At 32.2% G+C, this 11,595-nt stretch overlaps 1 long non-coding RNA gene across 1 annotated transcript; it reads left to right on the forward strand.

Moving 5' to 3' along the window:
- The first annotated feature begins 1,150 nt into the window (after nt 1-1,150).
- Nucleotides 1,151-9,059, forward strand: LOC129222318 (uncharacterized). Its single transcript, XR_008580580.1, has 3 exons — nt 1,151-1,196; nt 3,558-3,631; nt 8,600-9,059. It is a non-coding gene; the product is annotated as an uncharacterized LOC129222318 (long non-coding RNA).
- The last annotated feature ends 2,536 nt before the right edge of the window (nt 9,060-11,595 follow it).

The raw sequence follows: 11,595 nt of genomic DNA on the forward strand, positions 1-11,595 counted from the left end.
AAAATTGGAATATAAAAAGAATCACATCGAATTTTCGAAAAATCACTTCGAGGTGCACACCCCCATGCTACAAACTAACTTTGTGTCAAATTTCATGAAAATCAGACGAACGGTCTAGGCGCTATGCGCGTCACAGAGATCCAGACATCCAGACATCCTACAGACATCCAGACATCCTACAGACATCCAGACATCCTACAGACATCCAGACATCCTACAGACACCCAGACATCCTACAGGCATCCAGACACCCTACAGACATCCTCCGGACATCCAGACAGAGTCAGAGAGATTTTCAGCTTTATTATTAGTAAAGATTAACTACAAAATTTTAGAAATACAAATCCTACGTTTCTGGAAGATCAAGATTTTCAAATTTTTATTACTTTCTTCTATATCTAATATATATAGAAGAAAGGATTGGATTCGTGCAAATTTTCGAATTTCGAATTTTGACGAATTTGAACGTTTTGAGGTGTGCTGAATCCATTTCGATCATTTTTGAAAAATGTCTAAGTCTGTGTGTGTCCGTGTGTGTGTGTGTCACGTATGTGTGTAATCAGTTTTATGTGGCCGCTCTACAGAAAAAACTACCGCATGAAATCGAACGAAATTTGGTACACGTTTGTGTCTTTATCTGAACCCATTGGTTTTTGGCGCGAATTCCTCATAGGGGGGTGGAGAAATGGGACGTTTTTTTTTTTTTTGAGTTCTGCGTGACTGCTATTTCCCAAGAAATAACTGGCGGAATTAAACAAAATTTGGTCCATATGTTGCCCCTAACAGGTACAGGTCCTGATTCAATTTTGGTGTCAGTAGCGCAAATATTCTCTAACAGCCGACGCTAAGCGTCATTGGAAAAAAGTCGCTGTTAGTGAGAGCGCGCAAACCCGAATATCGTACACTGTTAAAAATTTCACTGAAAAAATGGTTAAATAACAGTTTATTTTATTGTCATTTTACCGTATTCAGCCTCAACAGTCAAATAACCATAAAAAAGATGGTTTTCAAACCATTAATCGAAAGAAAAACAGTATTTTCACCGTATTTTGAGAAAGCGGTTATTTTACCGTAAAGTTTAGCCAATCGGATCGACTGACAGCCAATAGGAATTCAGCGCGCGCAACGCCATCTTCCGGAAATGGAAAAGCGAGGGTGATGATAGCAAAGCAAACATGGCGGCCTCTATTGGAAAGGTAAATACATTTTTCATTTATTAGATTTTTAGTTATTTGTTGTGTACTTAATGTTATCTCTACTAACACTTATTTTAAGAGCTGAAACGCACTTATAACATATCAATGAGTGCCACTGCACCTATTCTTTTCTTACTTTAGATTATACATATACGTAAGCAATGTTGAATGCTGAATGCATTTACAGTAGTAAATTTGAAACTTCGACTCTTCCCTCTCTATTTCCCTGAGTTTATTATCCCTTCCAGGGAAAATACTGTTCAAGTTGCAAAAAACAATTATCTTTTAGGAATTGTACCATATTTTGCGAAATACTGAGTATTTGGCCGAGAATTACAATCGTATACGGTTGAAAATTGTCTTCCATATTGCATGTGGGGCATTCCAAGGTATTTTTGACATTATGTAGAGTCCGTAACGTGACCTTTTTTTGCCATAACTTTTTAATTTACCATTTGATTTGCAAATTCTTTTATTTTGAGCTGGTGTATTGGTAGGAAAAGATCAAAATAAAATAATATGCTAATCAAACAGTAAATTAAAAAGTTATGGCAAAAAAGGTCATGTTACGGACTCTACATAAATGTCAAAAATACCGTGGAATGCCCCATGTAGTATAATATGTGTCGAATTTGGTTAGTTTATCTGCAATTCTGCACAAATTTAAATTCCTTTATTTATTTGAAAATCTACTGCTTCAGATGTATGATTTTACAGCGTACAATCATGGTAATGTTATGTAAATAAATCTTGCAGGAAACCAAATGTTTCTGCACCATGACTATTATTAAACTTGGATCACTGTGATTAATTAAATTAGATTGCTTTTTAGCAGTATTTATTATATTGTAAATCAACTTTTAGATATTTGAAGTATGAAAAATCAGTAATAAGCTGACTTTTCATATTTATGACCACTTAATATCATGATGTCTTATTTTTTTACTTTTTCTGTTTTATGTATAAATGAGTAAGTAAGAGTAAGGTTAATGTTATGTGTCGTAAGATTTAAGAAATAAGTTATTAGGTAACGGATAAACTAAAACCCCCACTTATACGAATTTTAAAAATCCTCCCGGAACCAAATATTTCCACTTAGACGCAAGTGTTCAAGTTCCCAGCTTAATCGAATAATATTGTTTAGCTTTCCCAATATTTTTGCAGAGAAAATTTTCGAATAAATTAAGTCAGAACTAGAGTTTAAGCAGAGTTCAAAACTTTTTAGCAAAAAAGCTAAAATGTGAAAAAAAAGCTTTAGCGAAATGCTAAAACATCCAAAGTTAATGAATAACTTTCCATAAGGCAAATTATGGGGAAGGTGTTTCTTTCTAAATGCCTCAATGCGTTTCACCTGCAATTGCAAATTAAATTCCAAATTTAGTTTGAAATGAAAAAATTTAGAATTAATGCAACTGCAAGCAGAAACACTGGTAAGTACAATTATTGACGTAAGATATAAATTCATATTTTTTTGGCCAACAATGGGGGGGGGGGGGGCATTTATATTTTGTCAAAACATTTCCACTAACTCTAATTTCTTTTGTTGTTCCCATTGCAAAAACGAACGCAGTTATAAGTTAATAACACTGAAAAATATTTACCCTTTTAAGATGAGTATAAATTGATAAATACATCCTAACCTCTTTTTGTGGTGGATAGGGACCACATTAAAAAACTCGCATAAAAGAGTTCGTTCATTTCATAAATAACTTCGTCCATTTTATAAATACTTCCCAATCTCAAGCTTCAAAAATTTTCATATTGTGACACATTATTTATGTAACGCTTACTCATTTTGTGTGTAATGGATTACTGGGAGTATACCCTCAGAAAAATTGGTAGGAACATCTCTGATCCAAATAACAATCAACAGCAAACAGAAGAGCAATTACGTCGTCAAATGTATTTCATTTTAGCAGTAATTGCTTTTAAGCATCTTCAAATTACGAGGCTCTGTTGTTTTTAAGTAATTGGCCGAACAGCATATTCGGCTTGTCTGCAGGCAGGGCCGCCAAGAGTTAAAGGGGGGTCCCCTTGTCAGTTTGGTTGATGGGCCCCCATTCCCCCATACTTTATGAGAAAGTAAGTGTAAAAAACTAAATACTTATAATTAATGTCCTATAATTTTCAAAATCTCATGACTCCGAGCAATGCCATGAGAGCTGTGTATGCACAGTTAAAAAAGTAATTAAAAAAAAGAATTATTAAAAATCAGTTTTGCTATCTAATTTTTCTTTTGTATTTGTATTACAAACAGATGAAGCATTTTAAAATTATGAAAAATATGCTTATGATATAAATAATTAAAGTATGTTTTTAATCCTTATGTGACTTACTAGTGTTTTTCTTTTCACCTAAGAGACATCCTAAGAATTTGTGGACAGTTGATGGCATTGGGAAAAACTCATCAATGATGCATTTGCAAACTTTAAGAGGTACTAAGTATTTTCATTTATTTTTTGTTTCCAATTAGTCTCTTTCTGGACATCTGTTTGACATTCTTGTAGAATTCCTAAAAATTTGGTATTATTAATCTTTGAATTAAAATATTGAAAAGTTAATATCCAAGTGTTTCGTTGTTATATATTATTAATCACCTATTTGATTAATTTTTGAAATTATATATTTTTAAACACTTAATATTATGAAGTTTTTTTTTTCTGGTTACTGTTTCATATTTAAATGAGTTTGATAGTAGGGTTGATGTAATGTGCCGTAAAATTTAAGCAAAATTAAAAAGCAAAAATAAAATTTTAATTTAACATTTGAGGCTTTTCTATTACAGAAAAATTACTTTGAATTTGATAATAGTAGTTTGGCTATGGTTTTCAACTGCTGTAACTTTCCTTCATTCCATAGAGAAAGATGTGTTTGTTTACCAATTGTCCTCAGATATTTACATTTGTTTGCTATTTGATGGTAGAATACTGAAATAATTAGCCGAATCAAATATCTGGTTTATCTGCCGAATAGGCAGTATACTGAGTATCAACTGAATATAGTTAAAATGTTATTTTAACATTTTTATAAAAACTTAATATTCTGAGTTATTTTTCTGGTTATTGTTTTGTTTTTAAATTATTTAGTAATTTTCAGTAAATTACTGCCCTAGAGCCAGAGCTAAGGCAGAAATACATAAAATACACCACCAGCTCAGTCATTCCATTCGAGGGTTGTAGTTTCGTGCTTATTAGCACTCATGAGCCCAGATTAGGAAGTGACTGCGCTGGAGGTGGAAAACAACTTAAGAGAGCCAAGAGTGCCAAACAAACTGGTAGCTCATATAAAAGAAGTGTTTGGCACTCTCGGCTTCCTTAAGGGGGTTTTCCATCTCCAGCTCAGTCCCTTCCTATTCTGGGCTGATGAGTGCTAATCAGCACGAAACTGCAGTCCGCAAATGGAATGACTGAGCTGGCGGTGTATTTTATGGATTTAGTAATAGAGTAAGGTTCAGGGCAGTGGTTGGAAAAACTACATTTTTTTTGTAGCGAACTACAACTACAACTACTTTAACACAAATGTAGTTAACTACAACTACAACTACTTTTTTCAAAATGTAGCAACTACAAACTACTTTTGAAATGTAGTCGCTACTTCGCTACTTTTCAAAAAATAAATAAATAACATACACATAATACACACCGTTTGCGGATTGAATAAAAAAAATGTTGAGATTGATATATTGGTTCATTTGAACATGGAATATTGCTATAAATTATCTATTCTTTCTTTCCTTTACTGAAACGATTCGTCAATTCAAACATTGTATACCATTTGCAAATATTCCCTGCAAGAAAGGACTTAAATGTGGAAGGAATTCAACTTTCAAATTTTTAATCCTTTCCTGACAGTAAATAGTATTTCATTCAAGAAGTGTAACTCGGCTACTTGAAATTGAGATAAATCTAGTCATAATTTGATTTAAATTTTACATAGACATACATATACATGAAATTTATTTAGATGATGAAAAGCATCATCTTTTAAACAAAAGAGAAGAACTTTAATTTTCATTATATGAGTTAATTTTAGAAGAACTTATATTTCGTAGGAATTAATTGCTTTTGAGCTTCAAGCTACGGTTCCGGACCTGGACACATCTCTTTTCTAATGCCCCTGACAAAATAAAATAACGAATTTTTCAATTTTACCGAATAATCTCAAAAACTCAGAACATTTAATAATTGACTTTTAATATGTTAATAAATGAACACCCAATCAGTAAAAAAGAAAAAAAAAGAAATATGAAAAATACCCCAAACGGTTCTACTAATTATCCGAAACATGTAACATAACTAAAAACTTACTTTACTTCAATGTGCATTTTTTAGCAACAGTGGACTCGGGGCTACAACGCAATTCGACTAACACGAAATGTCTATATAGCGAGTTTTACTCGAGAAACGAATTTTGCAGCTGACGCGAATTCCTCACCCGCTATACGAAAATTTTTGGAGCAGAAGCGCAGGGTTTATATCACCCTCTTTCTTGGTTACTAAATATTAGTTTCGTGAATGGAATTTCCCTTTGGCATCACTGAAAGCCAAAATTCCCCGCACCGTAGAGTCGAAACATCAGATTGCTAACGTACAAATCGCCGCTCCGCATTTTTTTTTTTTCGAAATATTAAGTTGATGAAACATAATTTCACATAAGCGGGCTGTTTATCTAAAGTTAGAAATGTATCCCTCGCATAAGTTGAGGTTCGACTGCATGTGCAAATGGCATTGATACCGAAAGCTTTTTGCTTAACGGGCAAAGTTTGCATGAAACGGAATAAATTCGTTTTTTTCTTTCTAAGCCATGCTCTACTCAAGGGGAATATTGGGAAAATGTTAAAGTTTCTATGCCAAACAAACTAATGGCGTCAAACAGATACAACGTATGGCGTCAAACAGATACTACGTATGGCGTCAAAATAATATATCAGAGGTCAGCTCATATTTTTCAGTGTTACGAATCTCATTGGTGCAAGTTTTACTCGCGTAATAATTGCACCAGTCAGATTCGTTTGAAAACGCGTTTTTTTTTTTTTTTTTAACTTTATTCAAAAGTAGTTTCCAGAAATCGCTACAAACTACTTTTTTTTGTAGCGAACTACTCGCTACTCTACTTTTTTTAAAAAGTAGTGCGCTACACTACAAACTACTAAAAAATGTAGCTACTACAGTAGCATCGCTACTTGTAGCGCGCTACTTCCAACCACTGGTTCAGGGGCATGCACAGGGGGAGGAGAGAGAGAAACACCTGTTAGCCTGAGCATGAAGGGTGCCTGAGATTTTTAAAATGAGAGATGAAATATGTGTAGGTGACATAAGAGTAAACAATATGGAGGAGGGCCAGAAAAAATCATTTGTGACGGGCCCCAAAATTTCGGGGCACGTCCTTGGTAAGGTTAGTGAGGTGTGTGATAAGATTTAAGAAAAATTGAAAAAGCAATACAACTTGAGCTTAGTATTTTCTCTTGCATTAAATTTACTTTCAGTGTGATAATACTACTATTAATAAGAATTTGCATACTATAATTTTCATTCATTGTTTCAAAAAATATGTTTTTGGTCTCCATTTGTCAAATATTAAATTTTTTCAGTATTCCGTTGCTGAATATTAAAGTACAATCGACCAAACTGAATCTTCGGTGCATCCGTAATTTGAATTATATCTGTGACAAAGCCAATTTAACTTTAACCAGGAGTTTGCAATTTTTTTTTTTTTTTTTTTTTGCATTAAAAAGTTTAACAGTTATTTTTACATTTGAAAAAAATCATTCAAGGTAAAACTAAAAATAATTCTTCAATTGAATAGGCTAACTCTTTAGGATATTATATAAATCTAATAACATAAATCTAATAACATTCTATCCAAGTAGCAATTTTGTTTTTATAGTGATTAATGTTACTTTTATATATTGTTGCAAATAATGCCAAAAATTTGAATATGTAAAATCAGTTTTAAAAATTCAAAATCCAAGTTTTAAAACCATTGGGAAAAAGTTGGATCACTGTTTAAATGTTGTTTTCAAAAATGTCGGGGTTGGGGGGGGGGGGGAGTGAGAGAGAGCTTTTTTCAATGGCTTAAAAAGTCTTGGTAACAAAGTTAAGGATCTGAAATGAAATTACTTCATAAATCATTCGAGATTTTTCTTGCTTTGTCATTTGAAGTTATTGGGCATTTTATAGAATATCCTTGTGGACTTAAAAGAGGAATTAATGGTGTCAGTTACAGTTGTATACTCTTCAAACAAAGGACAAAAAAGTTTGTCGTAAGGTTAGTATTTAAATTTCACAAAGTGAGGGCTTTGTTTTTTTAGCAGAAAGATCTGTTATAGGATTTTTTTTTTGATGAATAGTTAAGAGGAAATTTTATTAATTTTTATTTGTTCTATTTAGTATATTTTCCAATTTTTAAAATTATTTTTTGCAAGCAAGGTGAAAAATAAAGTCTGAGGCTTTATTATTTTTCTCAGAAAAAAATTGCATAGCAAATTTTTTTTTTGTATATACAGTTGAACTCGGTTAATATGAAGTATCAAAAAGCTATGAATTCCTTTGTATTAGCAGTTATTCGTAACTACTGTGAATGAGTGATTCTGTGGGGGAAAAAAAAACATGAAGAAATGCTGCTCTACATTTAAAAAATATTGCTGCACGAATTGTACATTTAGCACATTCATTTATAAGAAACGAGATATTTATTTCTGAATATATTTGGAAAATATTGAAAAAGGAAGATGGTATCGAAAATCACGGAATAGGTTGTAATCCGCAATGGAAGACGAACAATTTTATCTCCGTATAAATTGCAATTTCTGCGGGTCAACAAATGTACGGACTGTATTTTCTATGCAAAATAATCTATATTTTCTTGATACACGATGGGACTTCTACTACCAAACGAAGTAATGAATAATTTCTAGAAAAGGATACTACAGTATTCAACCACAAACGTTTTTAGTAAGAGGTCAGGAATTTTTGTTTGTCTTAGCCGAGACTTGCAATTACGCATTATGCGTGAAATTTTCATTGTAATTAGATAGCAAACCAAACTTAACGAATAAAACGTTCATTTTTGCCGTGATTTCATATTAAGAGAGTTAAACTGTACATATAATGAATGTACTTTATTTGATTAGCTTTAATGTGCTTTAAATGCAACTGAATTTTTTAATAATGCTGCAGATGTATTTTAACTTGTAAGTTATGCCTTAAGAAAGCATATTTAATTTGCTACGTTCTTCCTAACGAACCAGTATGTTCTATTGTGTATTGAGGTAAATATTGGAAAAGATGAAAAGTGATTTTGCTGTTGCATTTAATTTAATGTTAACAGAAACTGATTTTGTAGTTTCAGAACACCATAATATTAGGCTTGTTTTACATGGCTAATTTTAATCTATGTTTCAGGTGCTTTGTGGAAATAAATCCAATGCCTGGGTCCAAGACATAAAAGATGATTTTTATTATTTGTAAATGTTGCGATTTGTAATACATTTGTTATGTTGTATATATGTATTTGTGAATTATTTTGTATTGCTCAAATTCTAAAATAAACAAGATCTCCACGTAAGGTTTCTTATTTTTTCTGTGTTTAAAATATTTTCAATAATAGAGAGCTTGGATTAAACTGTCATTTGGGAGGTAAAACTCAGTACCAGCAAATTTTACATTATTGTCATCTACTGTACTTAAGTTTTTTTTTTTTTTTTTTTTTTTGTACAAGCTTGCTTATTTGGTTGGAACTCGAAAAATAGAGCTCGAGTAAAATGTAAAATTTCAGCATTTCCCTAATGCTGGTATGGAATTCAAAAATTATTTTTTCACATAGCTCAAAAAATCATTTCTGCGGGTATACCTTCCCATAGTAGTACATTCAAATGCATATGCAATTGCAGATTCTTGCTTCTTTTTTTTTTTTTTTTTTCATGTTAGTGCACTTGAATGCATAAATGTTTATTGCTGGGTTTTTTACTTGATTTTAGGTCCTTTTTTATCTTTGAAAAAAAATTTAAGAAGTAATTTTTGTTTCGCCATGTCTCATAGAAAAATTTAAGAAGTAATTTTTGTTTCGTCATGTCTCGTAGAAGCCGACCTTGAAGAACCATTGCTTACCATTTTTTGTGTGAATGATTGGAAAGATCCAATCGTTTTAGTTCAGAAGTAACAAGTTTTCTGAGCATTTTTTTTAAATATTGCTTGTTTTTTCATTTTTGCTGCATATTTTCATAGTTTTAGTGCATATTTCAATCACTTTTTATTGAATATAACCACAGCTCTAATTATACATTAAAAAATACTGATAATCAATCTTGTACATTGTGTAACAACATGTAAGTACTGTGTAGTGTATCTATTGGGTTTTTACTTATTGATTTTTAAAAAATTGAAGTCAGTTAAAATATTCTCTTAATTAATGCCTTTATTTTTAATATTCCGTAACTGTTACAGTTGAAATGGTAAGCCTTAATTCTAAAAGGAAACTCTCTCTCTCTCTTGAATTAATTTCTTACCTGTATTTATAATTTATAGACTAAAGAGATCCATTCATTTAATTAACATACTATAAAACCTGACCAAATGGGTTAAATTACTGTGAATACTAGTAATTAGGTGCCTGTGCACATTTTAAATGGTTACAAAAAGTGTTTCATTAAGAGTTTTTCCACGTGCTAATCATATGTGGTCACAATACCGTAAAGTGGTATAGTTACGGTCCATCAACATACTAGTCCTATATGGTAACAAAACCGTAAAATGTTACGTTGTGGTATCTTTACGGTTTTTTTGACGTACTAGTGGAATATGGTTACAAACCCGTAAAATGTTGTATTTACGGTTTTTCTCCGTATTTTTTGAATATGGTTACAAAACCGTAAATTGTGGTTTTTACGGTTTTTCACCGTACTAGCTGTATACGGTTAGAAACCGTAAAATTACATGTTTACGGTTTTTTAACCATTTTAGTTGAAAATGGTTTTGAACCCGTAAATGTGAAGTATCAACCCTAACCGTAAACTTTACGGTTAATCAGACGGACACACTGCTGCCGGTTATTTCACCGTAATTTTACGATGAAATTTCTAACAGTGTAGCAATGACTTTTAGCTGATTCTTATTTTCCCGATACCGAATTTTTTTGTTTTTTCTACCATAGTTTTATTTTTATGCCGCATAAAGGAGGCGTACCACACAGATATGATTGAGGGAGAGAATAAAAAAAGAGGAGGGGGGATTCTCGTTACATGAAATATTGTAGTTTCAATTGCGCTTTCTTTTGCTCTGTCTCTTCGACAATTTTTTCTTTCAGAATAATTGAGACTAAGAAAGAAACGAGCTGATGTGTGCATCACATGACTTCTTTTTACTCCAATTTAATGTCATTTCCCCATTACAGGCAATTTTAATGTGATTCAATAGTTTACTCTCTAAATATCACCAACAGTTGCCAAACTGAAACAGATTAAAATTTTGTTTCCAAATTTGTCACCAAGTTGGCGACCAAAATACTGGCGATATATCGCCAAGTGTCCGCCAAACTATAACACCACTTGAGTTTACATCGAAATTAACAATGATTTCCCCCCAAAAAGGGGCAAAAGACCCCTTGAGAAACACCCGAATGCAACCAAAGGGGGAGGTGCAAAACTAGACCACACTAGGAGTCTACGTACCAAATTTCAATTTTCTAGAACTTACCGTTCTTGAGTTATGCGACATACATACGCACATACATATGTACATACAGACGTCACGAGAAAATTCGTTGTAATTAACTCGGGAATCGTCATTATGGATATTTCACGTGTCTAGACGTCCTTAGTCACTTATCCACGTGTATTCAAGTCGAAAAAAACCCCCCTCAATATTCATTTGGGTTGAGTAAAATGGAAATTAATGTCGATTTTTTTTAAGTTTCCTTTTTTGTAAAAGATAGTAATAAAAATGAAAGAAATTCTTTATAAAACTGACTCAATTTCAATCGATTTTGATGAAGTGTGTTGCCAATGAATTTAAAAAAAAAAAAAAATGGGATTTTGAACAATGATGAATATTAATATCTACTACTCTCAGAATTAGACGTCTGAAAGGAGACTCCAAAACCCAAACTCTGCGTATTCCAGGAATAGATGATCAATCAATGTCGTGTCGATTACTCATCATAAACAATATACGACACAGAAAGAGTTTAAAAGAGTTCGAAACAGAAGTTGAACAAACTCAGGCATCCTGTTTGCATACTTTTAGCAAATTACCGCATAGATGACGCATGATTAAAAGAAATATCCGCATAGTTTGTCAGGCCTTAATTTTAACTTGATTTTGTCGTTTGCAGGGGTCACATATATTTGTTTATACGTCATAATACTTTTATAAACATTAATGTTATCTCATTTCTATTATAG

Source organism: Uloborus diversus, chromosome 5, assembly GCF_026930045.1.
Source record: "Uloborus diversus isolate 005 chromosome 5, Udiv.v.3.1, whole genome shotgun sequence".
In the NCBI taxonomy this organism is placed as follows: domain Eukaryota; kingdom Metazoa; phylum Arthropoda; class Arachnida; order Araneae; family Uloboridae; genus Uloborus; species Uloborus diversus.